At 47.4% G+C, this 27,579-nt stretch overlaps 1 protein-coding gene across 3 annotated transcripts in view; it reads left to right on the top strand.

The window, feature by feature from the left end:
• Nucleotides 1-9,118: 9,118 nt before the first annotated feature.
• Nucleotides 9,119-27,579, top strand: part of GCNT1 (glucosaminyl (N-acetyl) transferase 1) — a 31,173-nt gene continuing 12,712 nt past the window's right edge. For 2 of the 3 annotated variants that reach the window (XM_055123715.1, XM_055123713.1), the window contains exon 1: nt 9,119-9,242. The gene's annotated coding sequence lies outside the window, so the exon portion shown is untranslated. Of the gene's footprint in view, nt 9,243-13,939; nt 14,101-27,579 lie in introns of those variants that run through there. The other variant, XM_055123714.1, reaches the window with a different exon arrangement.

The raw sequence follows: 27,579 nt of genomic DNA, 5'->3' as shown, positions 1-27,579 counted from the left end.
CCAAGGAGCGCGTCAAACTTGAAGGGTCTAAGTGCAAAATGCAGCTCTTGATTTTTGGGGCAACCAACTGGGACTTGATTGGTCGAAAAGAAGTGCCTAAACAACATAATATATTGCATATATACACACACACACATACACACACACATATATGTATATATAAATTACTCTATATGATTTGTTGCCTACTGTCTGAACTTCATGAAAAATGGTGTGGTAATTATGGAAAATGGGCAGGAAGTGTCTTACAATGTTTCAACCAGGGCTGGGTTTCTTGGGGCAGGAAGTGTTCTCACCCGCCCCACTCTGGGGCACCCTGATTGAAAACAATCTGGTGTGGAGTCCCATCATTCTCATATATGGGACATAAGGAAACAATGGTGCTTCAATTGAACAACAACAGCATCAAAAACAGTGGCATTTACTATCAAGAGAGAATATTCAGGTTAATAGAAGGGTTCAAAGGAACCCTGAGGTGGAAGTTGGAACTGTAAAGAGAAGTTTCCACAGAGAAAGGGAAGGAATTAACAGGAAAAATTTAAGATGGCACACATAGTTAGGAAATAAAAATAAATAAATAAATAAAAGAAAGTGACCATCTCTCTCCTTGCTGACTCACATTGTTACTAGGCTCGAGATAGAAGTAAGAGACCACTCTGTGATGCAAAAGCAAGAAATTTTATTGCTAGCTCAAGCTAGGGTCCAAGTCTACACCAACACAGTGGCTTCAAGATAAGGACCCCCGACTCTAGTTTTAGAGGGTGTTATATTTCATTATATAGCATAAGGTTACATGAGCTACTCGTTCTTTGCCGTTAACAAAAGACAATTTCTGACACTAGTCATTGCTGATAAGGCACATGGCGATTGTTTGAGCCCACCTGCTGGGCTCAAGGACTTGCCCAGTGGGGACTTGGTGGGCTAGTTTTGCGTTGTTTCATTTATGGGAAACCGAAACTGTTTTCATTCCAGGAACTGAGGCCTCGCTGGTTTTCCTCATTTTTGCCTCCTGTCATGGCATTGCCATTGTTTATTGTGTGACTCATCTCTTCAACATAAGCCACCTGTAGGCACCACTTACTTCAGTACGGGTTATTAATTCCAGCCCTGTCAATTCTCTTTGGGATATGTGTGGCTCTTTGTAAGTTGTAGGTAACTAGTAAACATGTAAATTCTTTCTCTTGGAACAGAAATGGACTTCCCTATCCCTATTCCCATGATAAAATTACCTTTGCTCACTTTTGCAAGTCACATTAACATTCTTTTTCTCCAAATTAAGTGCTATATTGGCTTTTCCTTGAATTTGGTTATAACATTCACCTTGATTTTTCTCATATCATGTAAGACAAATTCTTTAATGTAACATTTATATTTTTATGTTTGAAGAAATCATATTTTTTACCTTTTTTCTAAAATCATCTTTTAATGTCTCCAACTTTGTTTCCAATGTCTATAATTTACTCAGGGGATGTTCTTATTCAAAACTTCTTATGGCTGTAAGAATTTTCTTACATGACATAAATTTTTAGGTGAATATTACTATACCTATTCATATCCTACATCTAAAGAGTTTATCATAATTTATGTAAATGATAGCAGTGGAGAAATATGTATCACATAAAATTTTTATGAAAATTATATTGCACTGAAGATATATTTTTTAAAATTTTTTATTATTGAATCATCGTGAGATACAGTTACAAGCTTTCATGTTTGAGTTTTAATCATACAATGATCAAACATTCATTCCTCCACCAGCGCACATTCTCCACCACCAATGTCACCAGAACACTCCCCTTTCCAACCCTTCCCCTGCCACCATGGCAGACAATTTCCCCCATACTTTCTCCCAGAAGAGAGTGAAACAGAGAGTCTCTTGCCTGCGCGCCTGGCCTGGCTGTCTTCCCCAGGGCCCCTCGGAGGGGGTGGGCTTCAGCTTTCCTCCCCGCCCTGAACAGAGTTCCCATGGCCGAAAGACATCCGGAGCCTAGCCACAGCCATGCTCAAGGTCCCTCTCCACATGTTTGGACAAGCCTCACGCATGTAGGTACCAGAAGAGGAACCCAGGTTCGTGGGACCTGGGCTGAGACCTCCAAGCCTGCTTGGATCAGGACTGGGCCTCTTCCGCCCAGATCCCCCATTTTCCAGTAGCTAGGCAGTCACTCTCAGGGACTGCCCCTGGTGCTGTGTAATCCCACCAATGGCCAACATCCAGAGACTATAAAACCAAGCTCCCAGAAGCGATATCTTATAACCTACTTCTCCCTCTGGGCGAAACTGGCAAGCTACCGAGAGTTTCCTGTCCACATGGGAGAGCCTTGCAAACTCCCCATGGTGTATTCATATGCCAAAACCAGTAACAATGATGGGTCTCATTCCCCTGACCCTGAAAGAGCCTCCAATTCAGCATCATTGGGAAGGATGAGTAAAGAGAGGCTTCTAAAATCTCAGGGCTAGGACAAATGGAGACATTACTGAGACTGCTCGAGAAATTCAACGATCAACGGGATGATGATGATGATGATGATGATGAATCTCTTTCTACTTTGGGGCATTATGGTCTGCAATACAGATACTGAGAGGTTATCATGTTTTGTCCTTTATCTACTTTCAGTATATATCTCCCATCCCAAATGATTCCATCAACCATCGCACCGAAGACATTTGGACAATGATCAGTTACAGGAGGAGACAGTTGACTCTTGAACACACACTGTTGAAGAACTGAACAAGTGAAAACCAAAACAATGAAAACAAAAAGAGAAAAAGCATACAAGAATGAACCAATTTCACTTACATACAGATTTTCTAGCACACAGACAACTTTTTATCAGTAAGTTCAGTATTTTAAGTGTATTTTCTCTTTCTTATAAATTTTTCTATAACATGCTCATTTCTCAAGCTTACTTTTTTTAAAACAATGCAGATACAAAAAATATAGCAAACAGAGAGGTGTTCATTAACTGTTTATATGATCAATAAAACCTCCCATCTATAGCAGACTATTAAAATTGGGGGAAGCTAAAATTATTCATGGATCTTCTTTCACATATGTACAGTGCTCAGTGCGTGTAACCTTTAAAATGGTCTAGCCTTAACTGCATTATTTAAAGCAGAGCCTCCATGGAAGTGCTTCAGAGGGAGATTTTTAAGTGAGAAGTCTTATCCTTGGCAGCTTGAAGGGAAAATTCTGTTGCCATTAGCATCAAAACGTTCAGAAGACCCTTCCCTGTCTTTCCACACTCTTTTTCGCTTTCCCCAAGTTGATTTTGTCGGATGTGTGTGGCTGGGGCCTTGCTAAGGAATCATCCTTAGATGAGTTCAGTTGAATAGTCCTTAATGGTTCCTAGCTCCTTGAACTGGCTCCCTCAGACTGGGGTTGGACTGGGCTTGGATTTGGGACTGACGGCAGGAATTCCTTTTCAGATCAAACTTGAGTTTTGACTAATTGGGATTCATTAGAAATTCTTTTCCAGGAGACCCGTATCTTCCTGTCTGCTTTAGTATGATTGCATTTTTCCATTTAACTTGACGATTATCTTTTGTTGTGCACACATTTAATACTTGCTTTTGCTTGGGGGCCTCAGCCTGGGTGGCTGGCAGTTACTTCTGGCTTACTGCTTAGGGGTCACATCTGGTAGTGCTAGAATTGAACTTGGGGTTTAATGCCTGAAAAGGAAGTACTGTGCCACTTTCTACTTTCATGTCCCAAAAGGAAAGACTGAGAGGCAAGAATTGGATCTTCCACAGGAAGTCAGGAGCCTGCAGAGTAGGATACATGTTTCTAAGAGAGAGTGAGTGAGGAGAGGACTGGCTAAAGGAACCAGCATTCTGCATCTTACAAAACTCAAAAGGTTGTAGAGATCCGGTCTTCGAAAGACAAATGCTAATTGCTCTCTGAAATGTCCAAACCCCGTGATAGAACCTCGGCAATCTTGTACCAGAGATATTTCACCATGGGGACAGATTTCAAGATCTACCGTTTCTGTTTAGTTATTGGTTGCACAATTATACCTAGTGATTGAGAGTGGAATATTCTGCCGTCTGTCTGAAACAATAAGATTCACAGAGTACTTGCTGAGCCCCCCAAAAATAATAGTTCTATAAGGTAGATACCAAGATAGTGTCAGGTATGTCTATTATTTTATTTGGAAGAATCTCCAGTACCTCTGAAAAGGTCAGAGGCATCATGTAGGGGCTCTGTTACTTAGTTTTGCATGTCCTCTGTTTTTAGTCCACAAGCCCTCAATGTTTTATCTGGGAAGACTGAACTGTTTGGTGTCCACTGCTACTCTCCTCTTCAATCTTTTACTGGCTTGTGGACTGGGAGTTGAACTCGCCCAAATCTATCTAGCCGATTTGCAGCTCCAACAACTGCTTGCTTGGGAGAAAGTCCTTGCTGAACTTTTTTTCCATTCTGAAGATGATTTTCAGAGCAGATAAATATTGCCAGTGTAGCTTATTTCTGTTCACTAGGAGAGAAGTCCAGCAACTTATCACATAAGCCAAGTTCGGTTTATTGAAAAACCTGTAGGAACTCGTAAGATTTATCAGTAGCTGCTGAAAACCTTGGCAATATTTTTACTCTAATAAGGTTTGACTGTCTGACTTGAACTTTGAAAAGAACTTGTATCCAGTTTGTTTGAGGCACTTGAAAAATTTCTATTTCCTAACTTTCCCTTTCATAAATACAATGGTTAAAGAGCCTGTTAGAGGGGACATGTGTTCTTCTCTTATTAATGCATTTATTAATGCAGACCAACTTAGCTGACTTGTTTCAGGAAAATCCATTCAGGTGTAGTAAGATAAAAATTTTCTTTTTTTATATTTAGAGCTTAATCCGTCTCTCATGTGGTTGATAAGTAGCCTGCAGATATTTTTCTTCATATTTGTGGATCTTGCAAGATAAATATGCAAACAGTGAAACAGACAAAAATAAACAACAAACAAAAATCTTTACAAATCCTCCAACAAAATGAAACAATAGAATGCTTCCCATATTTTGCCTCCTCCCTGCCAAAGCCAGTTGATTTACAGGTGGATTCTTGGAGGATGACTCAGTATGCCAGTGTAGAAGGAAATTTACTCTTCACCAATTTATTAATCACTAATCCTACCAGTCAGCAACCTGTCCTTTCTTTCTCATTTTTTTTTTAACCCAAGCTGCTTATGAGCATGCAGGCAAGACTGTCCTCTAAGATGTGACCTGTCAGTTTGTTCCCAATAAAATTCCTCTCTGTCACCTGGTTTCTCAGCTGAGGGCCCCTGGAATCAGACCGTCATGATCACAATGATTCTATCAAAGTGCTCGTTTGTTTGGTCACTCACCTGCAAAGACTACATGTTGTTTTCTTTGTTCAAATTCCTTAATTTTATTGTGAAAGGTTAAGGTAATGTTAACATCTATGGTGGCCACGGACAAGGCCACCTTCCCACGGTTGCACCTTCCCACGGTCAAGGTGCCCAAGGGCAGGGGAATTGGGAGCTGAATTCAGTACGAGGAATGAGGGAAGCTATCTGGTTAGGGATGTCCCCTGATGTGAGGGACCTTTCCCGCATGATTGCTTTCTAGAGGATAACAGGTCAGAACCCTTCATGAGAAATCACAGGGAGGGTGGCGTATCTGGGGCACTCCTGAGTGCATTTATTGATTGATCTCCCTGGCCTGTTCTAGAAGAACCAGTGAAGGCAGAGCAGACAAAGGGCTGCTATGGGGACAAGAGTCCATCTCCACCTAACCTGCCTGAAGGTGGAGCTCTTCTCTCAGCCCATCTCAGCATCTTTCCTCTGACTGGTTCTCAAAATGCCAATCAAAACTGCAAAACAAGGGAGGCTCCAGGTCCCGTATACTGTGGTGCTCCTGCACCCGCCGTCATCCAGGGTGCCCACACCCCAGCATCTGCAGATCACAGTATTATGGATCTAAACACAGGCAAAGACTGCATGTTCTGTTTTTTTTTTTTTTTCTTGAGGGTTTTGAGCCACACCTGGCTATGCTCAGGGTTTTACTCCTGGCTCTGTGCTCAGGGCTCATTCCTGGAGGGGTTCGGCAGAACCTGTGTGGTGCCAGGTGCCACGTTCAACCATGTCCAAGGCAAATGCCTCTTAACCTGTGCTGTCTCTATGCAGTTCTTACTTAATTATCAAGTCTCATTTTGTCCCTTATCGAGAAGGATCACTCACTGACTTTGCAATGAGTAGAGAAGGCAATCATAAAACCTGAACAAAAGACACTCAGAGAGGTGTAGGCTGCCAGAGGACTGCAGGCTCGCCAGTCTAGAACATTGGCAGGAGCAGAGAAGCTCTGGGGAGGACCAGCCCCCTGCAGAATTCACAGTTGCTGACGGCCAGTTAAAGGGAGCCTGTGTCCAGAGGAGCTGTCCAGAGGGGTTGTCCACCTGTGCTCTGTAAGGGGCTTTTAGAGGCGATGATATGGTTCTCAGTGGGTGGAGTTTCTCAGCCCTATTCCAACAGAGCCCCCTGTGTAATGGTTTCATTTCTGTGGCCCCCTGAATTATCAGCTGCTCCTCTAGTCTCATGCCGTGCACCCACAGATGGGATGTCCACCAGTGGCCTCCTTATAATGTCCTGGGGCCCACAGGGCTCGGTGGTGCTGGCTGAGGAATACTGCCCCAGGGCAAGAATTCTCATCTCCACAGCTCTTCCCTAAAGCCCTCCCTCCCTTTCAGACTTCTGAAGACTGGCTTCCCGCTCAGCAACAGAGCCAGCCCTCCAGGGATGCTTTCAAGGAGGGTTTCGCCAGTTCTGGCCAAAGGCAAATTATTTGCATGTGTACAGAAGATATTTGGAGCTATTTAGTGTTCGTGACAAAAGTAGAAGACATAGTTTAAGAGGAGTTCGTGTGCTCTCCTTGGTTTAGTGTTGTTTTATTTGCTGGCTTGGTTTTGGGGCCACACACTGTAATACTCAGGGGCCGCTCCTGGCTCAGGGCTGGAGGCTGCTCCGGGCAAACTCAGGGAGCATGTGGAGGGGGGAGGGTGCATGCACGGTGGTCCTTTTCCCTCCCCAGGAATAACTTATTAGCTCGGATGCCACCGCCAGGACAGCTGCGGCTTCACCCAGCAACAGTGGCACTGGGTAGGAGAGGCACAGTCCAGAACAACCTTTCCAGAATATTCTAGCACTACAGATGTTCTTAAGGAAAGGGACCGGTCAACTTGAGGTCAGGGAGCAGTAGTGCTGCTGATTAAAGCTCCACTCACCAGCACTATCTTCTCCTTATCTCCCTCCAAACAGTCACCCCCTCCCCTGTCACCTCAGGGCCAATGCCTGAGAGAGTGGCCCTTGGGGACTCGGGCTGCCTCCAGACAGCCAGGACCCTCTGCACTCAGCATATTCTTGATCAATGGCCTTTTTGTTGTTGTTGTTAGAACCCGAGGGGACAAGGCTATGACAGTGAAGCCCACCTGTAAGCAGGAAGGGCTCCCTGTTCTGCATTCCTGTAGGAGAGGTCCTTCCTGTCTGGAAATGCATGTGTGATCAATGAATTAATGCTATGGAGGACAAACATGCACCTCTGAGAATATCAAAGATGGAAGCAGCATTTTAGAATTGACACACACAGTGTGTGTAGGTGGAGAAGAAGTTTCTCCTCTACACGACGCTGCAGATTGTTGGCATTGAATGTGCTCTTAATTTTTGTGTTAAAATACACATGCACAGGGCGGACCAATAGCACAGTGGGTAAGGCACTTGCTTGCTGCAGACGTGTTCTGATCCCTGCATGGCATATGGTTCCACTAAGAGTAATCCCTGAGAACCAGGAGTCAGCCCCAAGCAGCCCTGGATGCGGCCCAAAACAAAAACCCAAAACATATGCATGCAAGGAATTTTTAAAGCGCAAAACAGGGAGGCTTACCAAAGAAACACGATATACCCGTCTCTAAACTTTACAGGATATTATTAACCTAGAATTAAAAACAGTAACGAAAGGAAATCACTGTTTATTTGGGATCAAAGAAGGATGGGCCAAGAGGCACAGATTCAGGTGGTGAAAAAACTACAGTCCCTAGAGGCATAAAGATTCACATTTATGTGTGGAAAAAAAAAAGAGGAACAAGGGGTAGTGGGGTGAGTAGATAAAAGAGCTAATTACTATTAACAAAGAAATTATTGACTACACTTCAGACTCATCAGCCCTTGTGATCAGTGTTCTTTTACTGGGTTCAAAAAACAATGTATGGTGAAATAATTTATCATTTGGACTAATTCAGAAGCCTCTTTGATCACAGCACAAAGAGACAATGATAACAATAACCAAAATTTTTTGCCTTACTTTGGGAGGCCACACCTATGGGGTCACACTCAGAGGCGCTGGGATCAAGCCCCCTCCTGCGTGCAAAACCTGTGCTCAGCCACTTGAACTCTATTTTAAGACGGCTACACCCGTGCCTGTTTTTGCTGGTGCTTGTTTGTGGTGCAACACAGAGAATCTTGACATTAAATTAACATTTCCCCCTCTCCCTTACTTGTTTGATAACTACAGTGGTGTTGTGGGTGGATCGGATCCTGATACGTAAGGATGCATGCTCTGGATCACTCGGACAGAAGTCTACAGCCGCCCTCATGAAACGTCTTCCTTGGAGAATCAGAGCAGGCATCTTTTCTGGCCTCCAAGAAAGGGTCACAGAATTTCTTTTTGGCGGGGGTGGCTGGGGTCGGGGAGGAGGCACAGCCAGAGGTGCTCAGGGGTTAGTCCTGGCTTTGTGCTCACAATCACTCCTGGGGGTGTTCGAGGGACCCGGTGGAATGCTAGAAATAGAACCCGTGCAAGGCCCGCGCCCTATCCATTGCACTATCTCTCTGGCCCGGGGCATAGAAGTAGCCAATTCCAGCGCCGGGACAGAAGGAAGCCCAGAGGGGGCGCGCGCGACTTCAGCTGCTCCGCGCACACCTGGAGAGCCAGGACGGGCGCTGACCTCGGCCCGGCGGCCCTGAGCCCCCACGACCACCCGTGCCAGGTGCGACTGGCACGCCGCGGGCGGGGCGGGGGCGGGGCCTGCGGCTCGGGGCGGGTCCCGGCGCTGTGGGGCGGGGCCCGAGGCCCGGGGGCGGGGCGGGGCGGGGCGGCGGGCGGGGCGGAGACTGGCCCCGGGCCCGGCCCGCGTGGGCGCCGCCGCGAGCCCCCCGAGCGCCGCGCGCGCTACGGGACCGTGCAGCCCTCGGAGCTGCGGGCGGCGGCACCGCGAGCTTCGGGCCGAGCGAGCTTCTGAGCGCGGCAGGTACCCCGCTGGCGTCACGGTCGGGGTGGGTGGGCCGGTTCCGTCCGTCCCCCGCATTCCACACGGGTCGCGGGAGGGGGCGGTTCGCGGGGGCCCGCGGGGCAGTGCCGGGACCGGCCCGGAGCCGCGCCTGAGACCCCGCGCGCCGGGAGCTCCGCGGCCCGCCCGCCTGTCCCTCCCCGCGGGCCCCGAGCCGGGGCGGGACGCGCGCGCGGGGCCCCTGGAAGTCGCTTCACCGGGGCGGCGGGAAGGGGCTGTCATCGGGTCCCGGGTTGGCGGCACCGCCGGCGGCACCGCTAGGAGCGTGTCCCCGTGACGCGACTGTGGCCCCCGGGGCCCCGACGGCCGCGCCCGCGCTCGCCCGCGGCTGCGGGGACACAGGTGAGGCGCCCCGCGCCGGGACCCATCCTGTCGCACGCTGTCGCCAAGCTCCAGGGTCACACTCTTTGGCCTGTCGCAGGAGGCAGCAGAACCCCCGGTCCGTTACTTCTCTCCCTTCAGGTGTCCTCGCTGCAGAGCAAAGCCGAGGGCCCCTTGCCTGCCCGGCTCGGGGCTCGACCTTGGTGATGCCTGAGGTCCCCGCAGTCGCATTTTGGGCTGGGTTCTAGAGCGACCCAGGAACAGGGAAGCCCAGCAATCAGTTGCACCCTTAGCTCTGTTGGAGATGGAGGAGCATCTGCGTATCCCCAGGAGAACAGGAGGCGAATTGGAAGGATATATCATGTTTATTGAAAGCAGTGGCACACACGCACACACACATAAACATGCTTTCATATATGCACACATGTATGCACACACACATACATAATACACACACACAATGTGTATGGGGCTGAGGATTGAACCCAGGGCCTCAACCATGCAAGAAACTTGCTCTCGGAGCCGCTGACCACATCTGGCCCTGTTTCAATCAGACCATGCCCGCTGTTCTTTCTGTCCTGAGCCTGGTGTGGAACTTGGGTGCAGAGTGCCGCTTCTGTTTCAGAGCCCAGCTGAACAGCAGATTTGTTTTCCAGGGGGAGGAGATGGCGAATGGGTTTTTAAAGATCAGTGTGGATTACCTGCTAGGAGCCGCGGCAGTTCCAGGCAGGCCCCCGGTAGAGGCTTTGGGAACAGATTTCAGCTTGGGCGAAGAGGGGAACTAGCTCTGGAAGATCTTCCATTGCCTGTTGGAGTTTCAGCAGATTCTAGTACTTGGAGACTTGGGGTTCTGACAAACGGCTCACCCCTCTGTTCTGAAAACAGTGTTATCCACTGTGAAGGTAGGTTCTGAGAGGTTTATTGGCAGATGGCAGGCATGTTTTGATTTCCTGAAGAAGGCTTCCTCTCAGCGTAGGGGATCAGTCTGTTTTGAGGGGGTGGTGATGTAGGGACACATCAGACGGTATTCAGGGCTTTCTCCCGGTTCTGCACTCAGGGATCATTTCTGGCAGGCTCTGGGGATCTTATGCGATGTCAGAGATGGAGCCTGGGTCAGCCGCGTGTAAGACAAACACCCTACCCACTGTACTATGGCCAGCCCCTTAGGGCTCAGTCTGTACTGGATTCCAGCCTTTATCAGTTATTGCTCAACAGGTGTCTGTTTTTTACCACTCTTTTGCATAATACTATAGATGCTTTCCTTGAGAACCATCCACTGCCTACACGAACTGCACAGGTAATGCAGGGGAGAACTGCAGATTTATCCTGATGGGATGTTAGTTCCCGGTGCACCGGCTAGAATCTGAATGGGAATCACTGATGCCTCCTGGTAGCTGTGCCAAGGTCTGACCCAGGGCAGACTGGACTTTTTTTTTCTTTTTTTATTAAATCTTTTTTTTAGTTTTTGGCTCACACCTAGTGATGCTCAGGGGTAACTCCTGGCTCTGAGCTCAGTGCTCAGGAATGACTCCTGGTAGTGCTCGAGGGACCATACAGGATGCCAGGGATCAAATATGGGTCAGTCACATGCAAGACAAATGCTCTACCCACTGTACTATCTCTGGCCCTCGGAATTTCTTTTTCATTTTCCCGAGTAGTTGAGGAAATTTTTCCTCTTTTTTTCTAAATGTAAAACTTGCCTTTAAATATTAACTATATCTATCTAGCTATAATCTATAAGTATATATACCCAGCACTGTTCAGGGCTGACTCCCGGCTCTGTGCTTAGGGACCACTCCTGGCATGGCTCAGGAAACCATATGTGGTGCTGCAGAGAATCTGGGTAGGCTGTTTGGAAGCCAAGAGCCGTAACCCTTATGCTATTTCTCCAGTTTGCTACTTTTTTGTTCTTGTTTCTGTTTTGGGCCACACCAGCAGTGCTCAGGGCTTACTCCTGGCTCTGCACTCAGGGATCAGTCCCGGTGGGCCCAGGGGACCACAGGGGATGCTGGGCATCCCCGGTTGGCTGCATGCAAGGCAAGCACCCTACCCACTGTCCTATTGCTCCGGCCCCACCTGCTATATTCTTAGCCGCATATCTTCTACATAACACACCTGGCTTCAGCTTGTCTTGTTTTATTGCTGCTCACAATGTCATCTTTGTTTCGATCACAATTTCTCAGCTTTGGCTTTTTGGCTGAATAATCTTTCACTGCGGGATTGTCCTCTGCAATGTAAAATGTATGGCCACAGCCCAGGCCTCTCCCACTAAATGCCAGGGGCCCATCACCTCCAGCTGTGATGACCCAAACTGTTTCTAGACGTTGCTTAAGAGCCCATGGGGATGGCGCCAACCAGTTGGGTTTAAACAATGAGCCCCGTTTGAAGTGCCCCAGACATTCATAAGCTCTGCTCTAAACTAAACATGATTAACTTTAAGGCTCTAGTGACTAGAGATGGTGTTTGCACAGTTTAAAGAATTGCCTGACATTTGAAAGCATCTCTATAATAAGAATGACTAAACCATTCTTCACATACAGCTTGGTAAATCTGTTAGTGGGAGCCAAACAGTGCAGGGGTTAAGGGCACCTGCCTTTCATGTTACCAATCTAGATTCAATTCCCAGCGCCTCCTATGGTTCCCTGAGCCAGCCACGGGTTATCCCTGAACACAAAGGAGTAAGACCTGAGTACTGCTAGGTGTGACCCCAAACAAACAAAAATCCCAGCCATGTCTGCTCCTCTGCTCATCCCTCAGCGTCTTTTTACCTTTGAACTTATCCTTGTGGACTCGGGGCACAAAAGTCAGCAGAGAGGTGCTGTGGGGGACAGACACTGAAGGCCACTGCAGAGGGGAGGGGGGCAGCACGGGTCTGCATTCGGGGTATGGGGGAACTTAGGGAATTCCTCCTGGTGGAGGAGCTGAGGCCCAGTAACCCCTCACTCAGTGCTCTCTGAAGCTCTTCTCAGAATTGCAGTTCTTGGGCAAGGACAGAGTATGACAGCAGGTGCCCGAGCAGCATCCGTTGGTTCAACTTTGTCCAGGATATTATTTAAGGGATGGCGGTGTTCAGGGCTGGCTTTGCCCTCAGCCCTGGCGGGGCTCCAGGTGCTGGGTTCGATCTCAGGAGTGTGGCATCAAAGCCAAGCATCTTCCCCGCTCTACTGTCTTTCTGACACTGGCGATTTGTTTTTCTCTGGTCTGTATTACAAGGAAATTTGAGGGCCCACTGGCTGGCAGCATGAAATTCCCCATAACATTGTAGAGCTGTTTTGAGCCCCTAACTCTGGGGCTGGCTGTTGACCGAGGGAGCTCCTCTGGTGATGACCCAGCATCAAGTCTCGGGTGCTGCCCTGCCCGGGGCGCTGACGGTGCTGCCCGGGAAAGATGCATGTGTGAGGGCTCCAGGGGAGCTGCCGGAATCTGCTGACCTTTGCTGACCTCTCACTGCAGCCAGGAAATCACAGCTTCCCCAGGCCCAGCACCGCCCCGAGAATGTGCCCAGGGCACCCCACAGGACATCTCTCTGCAGCCCAGCACTGTTGGCCAAGTGTCTCTAGAATGTTCTCCATTGGTCTACATTCCTGGGAGCCCCTGACTAGAATTTCTTTACTCCAAGTCTGTTATCTTCAGATGTGCCCACATTTCTCTGTGTTTTCCTTTCCAGAAATGATTTGGCATCCCTTGGAAATCTGCCTCCTTTCGGGGTGCACGGGGAAAGCACTCTTGTTGCCCCCAAGGCTGCAGGGGCCACCTGCCAGGGTTCCAGTGAGGCCACTGGAGGAATGGTGGTTCCGCTGGTTTTAGGCGGCTTCCCAAGAGACAGGTCTCCTTGGGGGCTTTGCTGGCCAAGCGTTGTGGTCACCTGACTTCCGGCTCCCTCACCCCGTGACTTGGTGGGGCTTGAGGGGAGTTGATCCCTCATCCTCTGGATATGCGGGCAAATTCAGAATGGACAAGACTGCCCAGAGCTGCTCCCTGCCTGGACACAGGGTCCCAGCAGCATTCAGGGAGCCCTCGGGCTGCTCTCAGGCCCTAGCACCCTCACTCGGAGGGACTGCTCCCTACCACCCAGTTCTGGGGCGGCTGGGATGAGGGGAGACCTGACCCTGGCCTGGTCACCACCGTCCCTTAACCATTGTCTTTGAAGAGAATTTAGGAAGGAGATGACAGGAGGGTCAAATGCCTTTATCTAGGAAATATGGGGATATGAGAAGAGGGTGGGAGGGGGAGAGGAGGAGGTTGGGGGAGAGGAGAGAGAAAGGGGGTGTGGGTGTGGACAGCTTTCTTATTTCTTCTGGGGGGTGGAATTGAGCAGTGTGGCCTGGTGGGGAAGGGTCTCTTCCCAGGGTGAGCTTGAAGCCCTGGCTGACCGGATCCTGCCCTGCCTCTGGTAGGTCCTGTCACTTTCGCTTCTGGACCCCAACTTCCTCCTGCATCAAGAAGGACCTTGAGAGTGGGGAGTGGCCGGACTCATTCCCTCTGAACCCACAGTCCAGTAAGTTTGAGAAATGTCATCTCCCAGCAGATCCTGCCTATCAGCATTCACAATGCAAGTTTCTGGCTGCCCAAGAGCTAAGGAGTCAGAAGCCCTGAGGTGCAGACTCTTAAGCTTTCTTTAGGATCCTCTCTCTCTTAATTCCTGCCCTCAGAATCCAGCCCTGCCCCCAGAGCTGGTGATCCAGCAGGACTAGCTGCTCTCTCAAGTTCCCTTCTGCTCCAGGATGAATGCATTGTTACCAAAATAGCTCTTAACTCTGTTGACCAAGCCTATAATTTTCTCCCCAAAGCTCAGCAAATAACCATTGTGTGGATTTTGAGATCAGGGTGTTGGGTGATTTATGTTTGGATCTCTACCACCCCTTCAGAGCCCAGGAATCCATTTTAATATAATAGATACTTAGAATGTAATTCAGTTGGGTTTATTGAGGTATTTGATAGTAAACTTGAAATGCAGTGTCTTGTTCAGTTGGGGGGTTAATTATAAAAAGCATATAAAAATGTATTTAAAAAGGCTACTTTTGGAAATGAATAGAAGGTCTGGGCTAAGTGCTGGCAGCTGAGAGATAAGATCAATGATAATGGCCACATTGCTGATATCCAGTAAGGGCCCCTCTGTTGTCAGATGTGGTAAGCATGTTGCTTGAGGGTTCAATTTTACTTGACAAAAAATTTAATGTCTGTGTGAACCTTCGCTCAGTTAAGTGCTCTAGAGCTAATGTATATTTTAAGCAGGAAAGAAGCTGATGTGGAGAGATTGAGGGTTTAGTGACTTCCAGGTGGTAGGTCTTGGCGCTCAGTTTTCTGAGCCTGGCACTCCATTACTCCCCATTTCAAATTCAGATAGTGTTCTTAAAGGCGATATAGGTGAATGAGGGTTTGTCACGCCTGTCCCTCAGGCAGGTGGGAGGCCTGGTGGAGGGTGAGGGGTCACTGGACACTGTTGATACCTGGGAGCAGTGTGGCTCTCAGGCCTGTTTCTTCACCCCTTGGGAGAGTTGCGCCTTCCTGCTGCTGTGCTGGCCCAAACCACTTTCCGAGCAGCTGGCCTCGGTTTCCCCAACTGACAGTGAAAACACGGGTCCTCATAGGCCACTGAGAAAACCCAAGGAAAAGGTGTATTCTGAGAAGCTTGTCAGAGGGTTGGTTGCCCGTGAACAGCCTGCTTCTCTCCACTCTGAGGCGCCTTTCTTCATGCAACTACCTTTGATGTGTTCCTGGGAGATGAAAGAACAGTTAATGCCCCAGTGGCAAGCATGGAGGGTTTCCATGTCATCCAGGTCAGACGTGTCCCTGGGTCTTGGTGAGAGGCATTCTGACAAAGACTGACCCAACACTGCCGGCATCACTGACAGGGGCCACAGGTTGTGATCTGGAGCCTGCATGCTCAGTACTTTGTTTCTTTGTTCCATAAAAGCTGAGGAGCCAAGACTTCAAAATATGAAAACCCAAAGCACCCAAATGCTGCCCTTCCAGAGAGGGTGAATTTAGAGAGGTTTTGTTTCTGTTTGGGGGCCACACCCAGCAGTGCTTAGGGATCACTCCTGGCAGGGCTCTGAGGACCATATGGAGTAGCAGAGATGGAACCCGCATTGACCACATGCACTACTTACTGGACCATCTCTCCAGCTCAAAATCTGAGATGCTTTGGAGATTCCTCTCCTTTTAAAATAAATTGTATTTATTGTTATTTTTTTAATTGTTATTTTTTTAATTGATTGAGATTCTGTGATTTATAACAAACTGTGACATGTAACAATACTGTTCGATTATATTAGTTCTCAGGCACGTAACTCCAACACCACACCCACCACCAGGGTACCCTCCTCCCTCCCCTAGAGGACCCCAAACCGCCCTCCCTTTCACCCCTACCTCCCAATCAACTCAGTTATGTATATCAGTGCTCCCATTGCCGTGCCTTCGGGCCTTTGTTTCTGCCCTTCGATTCTGTCCCTCCTCTAACGCTGACTTCACTCAGCATGATCTCCTCTAGTTCCATCTTCTCCTTCCTGAGACCCTGCCTGCCGCACAAGCCCGCGCGGGCACTGGACGGTATGACTAGAGAGGCTGGAAGCACATGTGGCTCCATCCTGTCCCTCAGAGCTGGTCCGGCCCCATCAGATAGGCAAGGGCCACTCTGGCAGGACATTTGCGTGGCAGCTTCTACCCAGAAATGCCCTGTGACCTGCTAGCTGCTTCTCAATGGGGCTTTCATTGGCGTGAACACTGAATAACCGTCCCCTCCCTCTTCTGGTTTTTCTGATGTGACACCCTTGCCATTTGTATGCTGATAATCTCTTCATTCTTAATCTTCCCCATGCCAAGAAACCGTGTCCTGAGAGAATGGGGCAGGGGAACTCGTGGGCGTACAGTTACCAGGACACACTCACTTTCCTTCTCTCTTCCAAACTTGACCTCACTGTCCTCATGTTAATGCTTCCTCAGTGAGTCGAGAGGGATGGGGGATGAGGCTAGAAGTCTGTTCCTTATTCAATCAGGTTAGCAGTAATCAAGGACGTCTTGGATTGTTTTCCTTGTGATGGACGTACAGCTTCCTTCTTGGCTCCAACTGAAACTGGAGTAATTTCTTTACTTCTGCCAAATTGTAGGTAGGGATGGTAGCTGTCGTTTCCTCTGCAGGAACAGAGGAAGGATTATTGGGCACGACTGAGTACTCTGTCCAGTAATGAGTGGAATGCAGGGATTAGTTATCTAAGTGAAATGTCCCAACATTGTGTGATAACTAAATAAAAAAAATTCTATAGGACTTTCATGCCATTAACTCAGGCGTGGAGAATCTTTTATTTGTTTATTTATTTTCTTTTGTAGGTGACCATGGAGATACAACCTGGTTTAATGTCATTTCACCTTACTTGTAATTAGGAACAAGGAATTGAAAAAACATTTTGCTGGTTGCATGTAGTACATATTGTTATTTTTTTAAGTAGTTATTGAATATATTTTAATGTAGGATTAAATAATTGATTGATGTCTGTTGTGTTTAAAAACTGATCAAACATTTTTATACTCTTAATCTTATCACTAATTTGTCTTTAGAAAAATGTTATTTAATAAGATTTAAAAAGCACATGAGGACTGGAATGATCGCACAGCGGGTAGGGCATTTGCCTTGCACGCGGCCGACCCGGGTTTGATTCCCAGCATCCCATATGGTCTCCAGAGCACCGCAAGGAGTAATTCCTGAGTGCAGAGCCAGGAGTAACCCCTGTACATTGCCGGTGTGACCCAAAAAGCAAAAAAAAAAAAAAATAAATAAAATAATAGGTACATGGATTCAGAAAAGCAGATATTAACTTAAAAGTGCCAAGAGCAAAGGAGAGTGTCAAGTTGGTGGTGGAGGAGGTTGGGGACTACCCAGGGGTGCTCAGGAGGTACTCAGGTTTTGTGCTTGGGGCCCCTGTGTGGTGCTGGCGATCACACCTGGGTTAGTGATATGCAAGGATGCAGTCCTAACCCCTGAAATTGGAAAGACAGTCCAATGGGGAGGGAGCATACCTGTGTGTTGCCTTTCCAGTGTCTACTTTTGGTACCACACGTGGTCCCCCAAGTCCTGCCAGGGGTGCAGAGCCAGGAGTAAGTCCTGAGCAGAGCCAGATGTGGCCCCAAACTAAAAATAAACTAAAAAGAAAAAAAATGGGGGGCTGGAGTAATAGTTCAGAGGTCAGTGGGCTGCCTGCATTCAGCCAACCAAGATGTTATCCATAGCACCACGTGCGGTTGCCTAAACCCAGCCAGGAATGACCCTTGAGTGCAGAGCTAGGAGTGAGCCAGGAGTCAGTGACTCACCCAAAATGCCTGTGACATTTCTTAAGGGAACAGGTAATTCCAAAATTTGCATGGAACCATAAATTTCCCAGGCTTGCCTTCCGTGCGGCCAATGCCAGTTCATCCCACCAGGAGTGACACCCACCACCCAGCCCCGAGTGCAAGTGGGTGTGGCCCCCCAAAAATGACAACAATAAAACATCTAACCCCCTATAATGTCTCTTCTACACTCAGTCTGCTAACATCTTCAGTCTGTCAGTTTCCGTGGACCCTGGCAGAAGGCACAGCATCCTGGGATGAGAGAGGGAGATGAAGGGCAGATACAGATGATCCCTGTAGCCAGAGCAATCTGGGACAGTAAAGCTCACTCAATGCCCGTCAGAGCTTCTTAGAAACTGATTTAAAGTCAAATGATTTGTAACCCGGAAACAGTTCTCCTGTAGTTCAAGTGATGAAGGCAGGAGTTAGGTTCCTTTTGTGTGTGTTGTGTAGGGTTTGGGCTGCACCTGGCCATGCTCAGGGGCTGCTCCCAGCACTGTGCTGCTGGCGACGGTGGTGGTGGTGGGGTCACCCTGGCTGGGATGGAACTGGGGTTGGCTGCGTGCAAGGCAAGTCTGTAAATGTTATGGTTCCATGCAAACTTTGGAATTATCTAGTCGGTGTGCTCCAGGAAATCCAACATATTTAACCAAGCATCTCGGCTAACGGCATGGCAGCGGCCTTGGGGTGTGGGGCGGCTTCCGGGGCTTTGGTAGGGCAGGAGCCGGCCCACCCCCCACCCTGGAGACCTCAGCTGGGAATGGGTATCTGAGAAATTTTTGCCTCTAGTTGATCTCTTTTGCGATTTAATTGAGTCTCTGAACAAGGGCGGTCGATGAGCGTACGAGGCAGTGGTGGGGTGTGGGATGGCTGCGAGGGCTTCAGGGAGTACAGGACCTGGGCGAGGCCACCCATCCTGACTCGAGAAGGCTTGGAATTTTCAGCCCAAAACACCCATGTACCTGAAGTTTCCGGCAGATCAGGTTCTCTGAGGGCTCAGTCCTGGGGCAAGGGAGTCTGGCCAGAGGCATGGTGGCGGCACTGGGGTGTGGGAGTGACTGCCCACGCTTTGGTAGGGCAGGAGCTGGTATGTTGGGGCTGTTCTTGGCTCTGTGCTCGGGGCTCAATCTCAGTGGTACTCTGGGCACTGTATGCAGTGCTCGGGATTTGAACCAGGGTGGGCCGCGCGCAGGATAAGTGACTTACCTTCTGTACTACCTTTCTGACCCTCTTCACTAGATCTAAATTCCTGCCTCAGTAGTGAGTACAAACTCCCTCTGTCACAGTCTGTGTGTACATCCCAAAGCATCGCTTCCCATGCTGAGATAGGATCTCACTTCCTCCTGAACTGCAGCTGTTGTGGTGGCTTTTCTGCCATGAATATGACAGAAGTGACACGGTGGCTTTCCTGGAGCTTAAACCTCACGAGGCGTTGGAGTTGCTGGCCACGTGTGGGTGCTGCACTGGCCTTCCCAAACCAAGAAGCTAGTGGGTCATCCAGGATGGGGAGCCGCCCCAGCATGGGTGTTCACGTGTGTGTGCCTGTGTGCATGTGCACGCATGCATGTCTGTGCATGTGCGTGCACTCAGACTTTTTACTCTGGGGCCATTATTCTGTTTCCTTTTTCCCTTCCCTTTGTTATGTGGTCGCTGGTGCTCATACACTCTGTCACGGAGCATTTGGATGTCACATTCTCATTGCAGTTCTCACACACACTTGGTCACAGGTGTGGCAGACTGGCACTTTTTTCCTTACGCTATAGCACAGTTGGTAGGGCATTTGGCTTGCACACAGCCGACCCGGGTTTGATTCCTCCATCCTTCTCGGAGAGGCTGGCAAGCTACTGAGAGTATCCCGTCTGCACAACAGAGCCTGGCAAGTTACCCATGGCATATTTGATATGCCAAAAACAGTCACAACAAGTCTCACAATGGATATGCTACTGGTGCCCGCTCGAGCAAATCGATGAACAACGGGATGACAGTGATACAGTGATTGTTTGCACAAAAGCAGATTTTCCTGCTCTGGTGGGTTTTTGAGTATTGTATGAAAGGTTTGTGTACAAAACTCAGAAGACCAAGAGTTAGTTTATTGTAGATAGCGTAGATGGGTCCGGGTCCCTCCCCCAGGTGTCCAGACCTCTCCTTTACTCGTGAACGACATCACTGGTCCTGTCTTTGTGAACGACCCTCCCTGTCTCATCCCATGCCGTCAGCTTGCCTCGAGTGAGCAGTGGTCAGAGCCTGTCCCTGCACTGCTCTCTGTACTGGGGTCACTTTCCCTGGTCTCAGGCCATCCCGCATGTGTGTGGGTGAGATCCTGCGTGCTGTACCCACCCATCACTTGGCCTCCCAACTGTACCCCACAAGTTCCTTTCGTCCTGTCCCAGCTTTCCTAATCTCTGGCCATGGCCTTGCCCAAACCTGAGCTCTCCTGGGCATCTGAGCCCTGCCTGTACTCTGCCCCTGTCTGGCCCTGAGCTGCCCGCCTGCACTGGGTCCCATGTCTGGGTATGCGGTCCTACCTGATCTTGGGGGCTGGGGAAGAGAGGAGAGAGTCCAGCAAGAATGTGAAGAGGGGGAGGAAGGAGGGAGAGAGGGAGGCACAGAGAGAGATAGATAGATAGAGAGAGGAAGCGAGCACATGATAGCCGAATATTGTTTTTTCCCTCCTTCTTGCCATGTGAAAGCGTTTCGACCCAACAGTGGTGACTTAGAACTGTTCCCCTTTCACCAGTGTTCTTTCAGGGGTGCTTCCTCAACAGCGCTGTCCTCTATACACACATTCAAAATTAGAAGCAGATTTGCTGCCACTGGCAGGAGGGAGAAAGGATGCATGTTCAGCCTTCCTGGGTGGAAACTCCATGCATTTTCTCCGTGTCCCATTCCACCTGACTCAGGACGCGAGGCAGGCAGAACGGTGGGGTAGTTTGGACCCTCTTGTCTCATCATCACACTATCTGGTGGGATCACTGTATCCTCCGAGGTGGGAGGCCTGTGGCTGACGTGGGCACAGGAAGGTGGACACGAAGAGCCCATGGTTCTGTGCAGAGCGGGTTCTAGGAGGCAGTGGCCTCATCGTGGTGGTGGGCGAGGGGTCCTGTAGCTGCTGGGGGCTTTCTCCACCCTGTCCAGGCAGGGAGAGGGGGTCAGGCAGTGCTGCGTGCGGGTGTTTGTTTCCAGAAGAGACTTGGTGCTGGGGGCAGCTCATGCTGGCAGGGTTCCGGCACGGCAGAGAGGGGACAGAGCAGCAGGAACTCTGTTCTAATTGGCAAGGCCTTATCTGCTTCCCGCTTCCTCCGCAGCCTGCGGTGGGTGGCATTGGGTGACTTGCTGAGTCACTGTTTTCCTTTGCATCACAGTATTTTGCTTCAGTCACAGCAGCGCCGGGGCCCCAGGACAATAGCCTTTGGGATGTGGGTGAAACTGAGCCTCAGATCAGTGTCCAGCAGGACGAGAGGCTCCGTGAGCTAACGCAGGCCACGTTTCCTGCTGTCGCAGGTTGTGAATGTTAATCTGTTCGCCAGAGTAATCATTGCACAGTGTAATGGTCCCAGTGCCTCACCCCACCCTTCCCCCCTTTCTTTGTGTTTTTGGGTCACACCTGTTGGTGTTCAAGCCTTACAGCCCAGGGATCACTTCTGGCAGGGCTCGGGAGACCTTATGCAGTCTTAAAATTAGACTGGTTAGTTAAAAAATTTTTTTTTCTTTTTGGGTCACACCCGGTGATGCACAGGGGTTACTCCTGGCTATGCACTCAGGAATTACTCCTGGCGGTGCTCAGGGGACCATATAGGATGCTGGGAAGTGAACCCGGGTTGGCTACGTGCAAGGCAGTTGCCCTACCCAAGGTGCTATCTATCGCTCCAGCCCCTAGTTAAAATTTTTTATGGTGAGTTTTCTGTATTTACCATGGTAATAATGCACAACTTAAAAGCAGTATTTATAAAATAGACTGTTTGCTCATCATGTTAAAATGAAGACTAGTGATTTTGCATTTTATAGAGCTCTCTTCAAACACTACAAATATTTAGGATATGGATGAGAATGGCATATATATATAGTATATATAGAGAGATCACTATAGAGATCGCTGTATCACTGTCATCCCGTTGTTCATTGATTTACTTGAGCGGGCGCCAGTAATGTCTCTATTCCTCCCAGCCCTGAGATATTAAAAGCTTCTCCTTACTCGTCTTTCTCAACAATTGGAGGTTTTTTCAGGGTCGGGGGAATGGGACCTGTTATCATTACTGTTTTTGGCATATTGAATACGCCATGGGTGGCTTGCCAGGTTGTGTCCATGAGGGAGGGATACTCTTGATAGCTTGCCTGGCTCTCTGAGAGGTATACATATAATTTGTTGCCTAATGTCTGAACCCATCAAATATGGTGTGGTAATTGTGGAAAATGGGTAGGAAGTATCTTATGATATGTCACACGGCTGCAAAAATATATACATTTTTATATTGGGGAGGAGGAATGAAACAGAAACTGTATATTCTATATGACTTTTGGGGTCACTCTCTAATTACTCATGTTTTGAGTAATTACTCAAATCTGTCTTGGATAAAAAGTCAGCTGTTGGGGCTGGAGTGATAGCACAGCGGGTAGGGCGTTTGCCTTGCACGCGGCTGACCCGGGTTCAAATCCCAGCATCCCATATGGTCCCCTGAGCACCGTGATTCCTGAGTGCATGAGCCAGGAGTGACCCCTGTGCATTGCTGGGTGTGACCCAAAAAGCAAAAAAAAAAAAAAAAAAAAAAAAGTCAGCTGTTTTTTTGTTAAAAAGTCCACTAAAAAAACCTGAATTATTTGTATTTGTATTCTTAAGTTGTAGAAGTTTAAATATTTGGAATATTTATCGAATATAAAATTTGCAAATATTTCCCTGTTTTTGCGTCTATCTAAGACCACAGAAGTTTTAAGTTCTGATATTTAATTTAGCAATCTTTTTCATTCCTTAGACTTTCAGGGGCTAGAGAGGTAGCACAGTGGGTAGAGTACTTGCTTTGGAGGACACCAATACAGAACCCTGTCATTCATACGGTCCCCTGAGCAACCGCCAGGAGTGATGCCTGAATGCAGAGCCAGGAGTAAGTCCTAAGCACAGCAGGGTGTGGCCCCAAACAGAAAAGCCACAACAACATTTCTTAGACTATTTTTTTTCTTTCAGGTTTTTGAGCCACACCCGGCTGTGGCAGACACCCTAGAGTTACACTATTTCCACAGCCCACATTTCTTAGACTTTTGATGCCATGTATTAGAACCTAATTTTCCAGGTCATGTAGCATTACCTCTATTTTCTTCTATACTTTATAGTTCGATGGTAACAGCTCTTGTATTTAGATGATCTGTTCGTTTTGCATTATTTATATGTGGTATACGACTGCAGTCATTTATGACATGTGAACATCTAGTCATCTTGGCACTTCTGCCTGCAACTCTCTTCCCCATTGTTTTCGTACTATGTATAGGTATCTTAGTACACAGGTACTAAGAGAATGACCCAGAATTTGAGGATTTTTCTCTGAACTTAAATTCATTATTTTTTATATAAGTACCACACTGTTTTGAATACTACTATGTCATGTTAAGTCTTTTTTTTTATTAATATTTAAAACACCGTGGTTTACAAGGTTGTTCATTATGTAGTGTTGTGGTGTTGGAACACCACAACTGTGACCTTTTATCCACCAATATCCTCTTCCTAATTTCCTTCCTAATCCCAACTTGCCCCCCTAGGCATATAACAAATTTACTTTATATTGCTTGTTCCAACCAAACTTTAAGAAATGGCAGATAAAATCACCAGAAAATAAATCAATAAGAGCTAACTTGTGACTACTATATTATTTTGACCTATGTAAATAAGAAAATTAAAACTATTTGTCATAGTATGTTTTGAGTTGGACAGTGTGTGTCTTTAAACTTTGATTTTTTTGGGGGGGGCGGGCAGGGGAGCTTTTCTGCAGTCTATGAACTTCTATACAACTTCTAGGGTCAAACAGCCAGTATTTTGACAAAAGTCATTGAAATTTGATGGGGACTGTGTTGGACTTGTTGGCTAACTTTTGGTGGATTGTCATCTCCACCGTAGTAAGTCTGATTTTTTGAAGGTAGGAAAGCTTGCAGTTGACTCAGGTTTCTCATTATTTTCCATGACTTGTACTTTTCAGAAGAAAATCTTTGCACTTACAAGTTATTTGTTGATACTGTATAAGTGAAATTATTTTGATCTATTTATTTATATTTTATATTTTTGGTCTGGGGGCCACACGTGGCAATGCTCAGGGGCGACTCCTGGCTCTGCACTATAAATTGCTTCTGGCGGTGTTTGGGGACCGTATGAGATGCTGAGGCTTGAACGCTGGTGGGCCACAGTGTGAGATAAGTGCCCTACCTGCTGCACTATCTCTCTGGCCCCACTCTACTTATTTGTTTTTGAATTTTTAGTTTATAAGGTAGTTCACAATGGACAGGAGCAATAGCACAGCAGGTAGGGCATTTGCTTTGCAAGTTGGCTGACCCGGGTTCGATTCCTTTGTCCCAGCAAACTGCTGAGAGTATCTTGCCCCCATGGCAGAGCCTGGCAAGCTACCCGTGGTGTATTCGATATGCCAAAAACAGTAACAAGTCTCACAACGGAGACGTTACTGGTGCCCGCTCGAGCAAATCGATGAGCAACGGGACGACAATACTACAGTGCTACAGTTCACAATATTTGATTAAATTTAATATTCAAAGACTGCTGAAAATGCTACAAAAAAGTATCTATAGAGGAAATAGTGCGAATATTCTATTTTGGCAGGGGGCCATTAAGACCTTCTTTAGGGTATCACTAACATGTTATTAAAGGTTGAGGGATGTGAACTTTCATATATATCTGAAAAAGTACATATATGCAAATACATATATATTTACCTTTATGATTGGTTGTCTACTATTTGAACCTCATCAAATGTGGTGTGGTACTCTTGGAGAATGGGTAGGGAGTGTCTTATGATGTGTTGTGCAGCCACATTTGCCAGGAATAGGTTCACTCGTGCGTGAGGCTTGGCCCGAGCATGTGGGGAGCAGCCTTGAGCCGTGGCAGTGGTTGGGTTGCGGAGGTTTTTGGCTGCTGGGGCTGGATCCCTTGGGGTGGGAAGGGCTCTCACCCACCCGCCTCTGGGGTGTCCCTAGTGAAACAGCCTGGCACGGGATCTAGTGGCATGGCTATGGCGGGCATCACATTGCTTCTACTTATTTTTAGATGTTCACTGTCAATGTCACTGTCACTGTCATCCCATTGCTCATCAATTTGTTCGAGCAGACACCAGTAACGTCTCTCATTGTGAGACTTATTGTTACTGTGTTTGGCATATCCAATACACCACGGGTAGCTTGCCAGGATCTGCAGTGCAGGTGGGATACTCTTAGTAACTTGCCGGGCTCTCCGAGAGGGGCAGAGGAATCAAACACGGGTGGGCCGCGTGAAAGGTGAATGCCCTACCGCTGTGGTATTGTCAATGTATGCAGGCACAATTACTATTGTAAATCTTGTATTTTTTAAATTGATGAACTCATTTATTAGCTCCAATTCCCCTCCTCCTTTCCCCTTTTTTTTGTTTTGTTTTGCTTTTGGGATAAACCTGGTGATTCTTAGGACCTACTCCTGGCTCTGTGTTTAGGGATCACGTCTGGTGAGGCTCAGAGGATCATATGCAATGCAGGGATCAAACCTGGTCAGCTGTGTGCATGGCAAGAGCTTTAATCTGTATGCTATGTCTTCCGGGCTGGAGTGATAGCATAGTGGGTAGGGCGTTTGTCTTGCACGAGGCCGACCCAGGTTTGATTCCTCCGTCCCTCTCTGAGAGCCCGGCAAGCTACTGAGAGTGTCCTGCCCGCATGGCAGCCTGGCAAGCTACCCGTGGCATATTCGATATGCCAAAAACAGTAACACGTCTCACAATGGAGACGTTACTGGTGCCCGCTTGAGCAAATCGAAAAAAATCGAAAATCTTTGAGCTGTGTCTTCAAGCCTACTGCACACTTTTTTTTATGTGTATATTTCATTGGATTTTAAAACTGTGTCAAGATTCTGTGATCTGCTAATGGGGTAAGTTTTGTGTCTTCCATTTCAAACTTGATGGCATTTGCCATTAATTTTTTTCACCCTTACCTAATTACCTGCAGTACAGTGTTGAAGAAATCAGTAAGACTGAACCCCTTATCCTATTCCTAAGCTTAGAAGAAAAGCATCTTTTTTGGTCATTTTTTTGGTCATTAATTATGATACTAGCTGTACATTTTCATAGGTTACTCGATCAGGTTGAAAAAAATTTCCCCTAACTTTATGTGTTTGTTTTGAAAAAGCTTTTATTATGAAAAATACTGAATTTTATCAAGTTTTTTTTTCCTGTGTCAGTTATGATGGTCATGGAGGTATTTGCCATTTATCCTATTAATATGATCCTATTAATAGACTGTGTTACATCATCCTTGCATTTCTGAACTCGATTCCAGTTGGTCACGGCATATAATCCTTTTATATATTTTGGATATGAGTCACTAATATTTCAGTAAGAAATTTTGTGTTTGGGGTTAGGAAGTAGCTTAGTGGTAGAACAATTGCCTTTTATGTGTAGGGTGCTGGGTTCAATTGCAAAAAAAATGTGTATGTTTGTAAGAGATGTGATCTGTAGTTTTCTTGTGAGGGTCAGTATTGGCTGTATCGAGTAGCTTTGAAAGTATTCTCCTACCTTTTTAAAATAAGGTTTTTTGTTTGAGTTTGGGGCTGACGAAAAGAAAAAAATGAATCCAAAACATCCTTCTAAAAGCCAAGAGCTTCCTACAAATGGCTGCTCAGTCATCTCAAGAAATTATTTGCAAGAAGCGCTAAAGGAGCTTTTATATTCAACAAGGCAAGACCAACTCCTCAGCACTCGGCACTGAGTAGGGCACTCATTTGTGGTGCTTTTTAAAAATGTTCATTTATTTTAATGAAGACAAAAGTCACAGCTGTTGATACAGTTCTAGAGTTGAAATTGATTAGATAGCAAAGCTCCGATATTCAAATCAATTTCATGTGAAAATCGTTGCATCTAACCACAGGATTATTAAATCCCGGTTTAAAAATTTATTAAGCTGTTTGTTGCTAGTTGAGCCTTCTGTTATTGTTTCAATTTGTTTAGTTGACTTATATATTAATTTCCCATCAAATTTGGTGTGCTCTTACTGGAATTTCAGTGCCGAGGAAGTGGGAGGTGTTTGCGCAGCTCAGAGACTTCAGGGTCTAAGGTCTGCCACAATGAGTTGACATGGCTGTAGCTGTGGGAGGTGGGCATGGCTGCCCACGCTTTTAGAAGTAGTAGGAGGTGGGCAACTGCTGCCCACCCTGACTCTAAGAAGACATCAAAATTCTCAGCCTGGGCACCAAGGTACGTGAAAATTTTGCTGTTTGGTGTCTCCGCAGAGAATATTAGTGAGGAAAGAGTTGAGCCCTTGGCATGGCTGCAGCACTGGGAGTGGGTGAGGCTGTGTGATGCTTAATGATTGCCCTCTATTAGATTAAGCAAGGTTTGTGGATTTGAGCGATAGACAGTGGGTAGGGCGTTTGGCTTGCATGCGGCCAACCTGGGTTTGATTTTTCTATCACTCTCTGAGAGCC

Source organism: Sorex araneus, chromosome 1, assembly GCF_027595985.1.
Source record: "Sorex araneus isolate mSorAra2 chromosome 1, mSorAra2.pri, whole genome shotgun sequence".
Classification (NCBI taxonomy): domain Eukaryota; kingdom Metazoa; phylum Chordata; class Mammalia; order Eulipotyphla; family Soricidae; genus Sorex; species Sorex araneus.
Note: the sequence above shows the minus strand (reverse complement) of the source record. Positions and strands in the feature narration are given on the sequence as shown.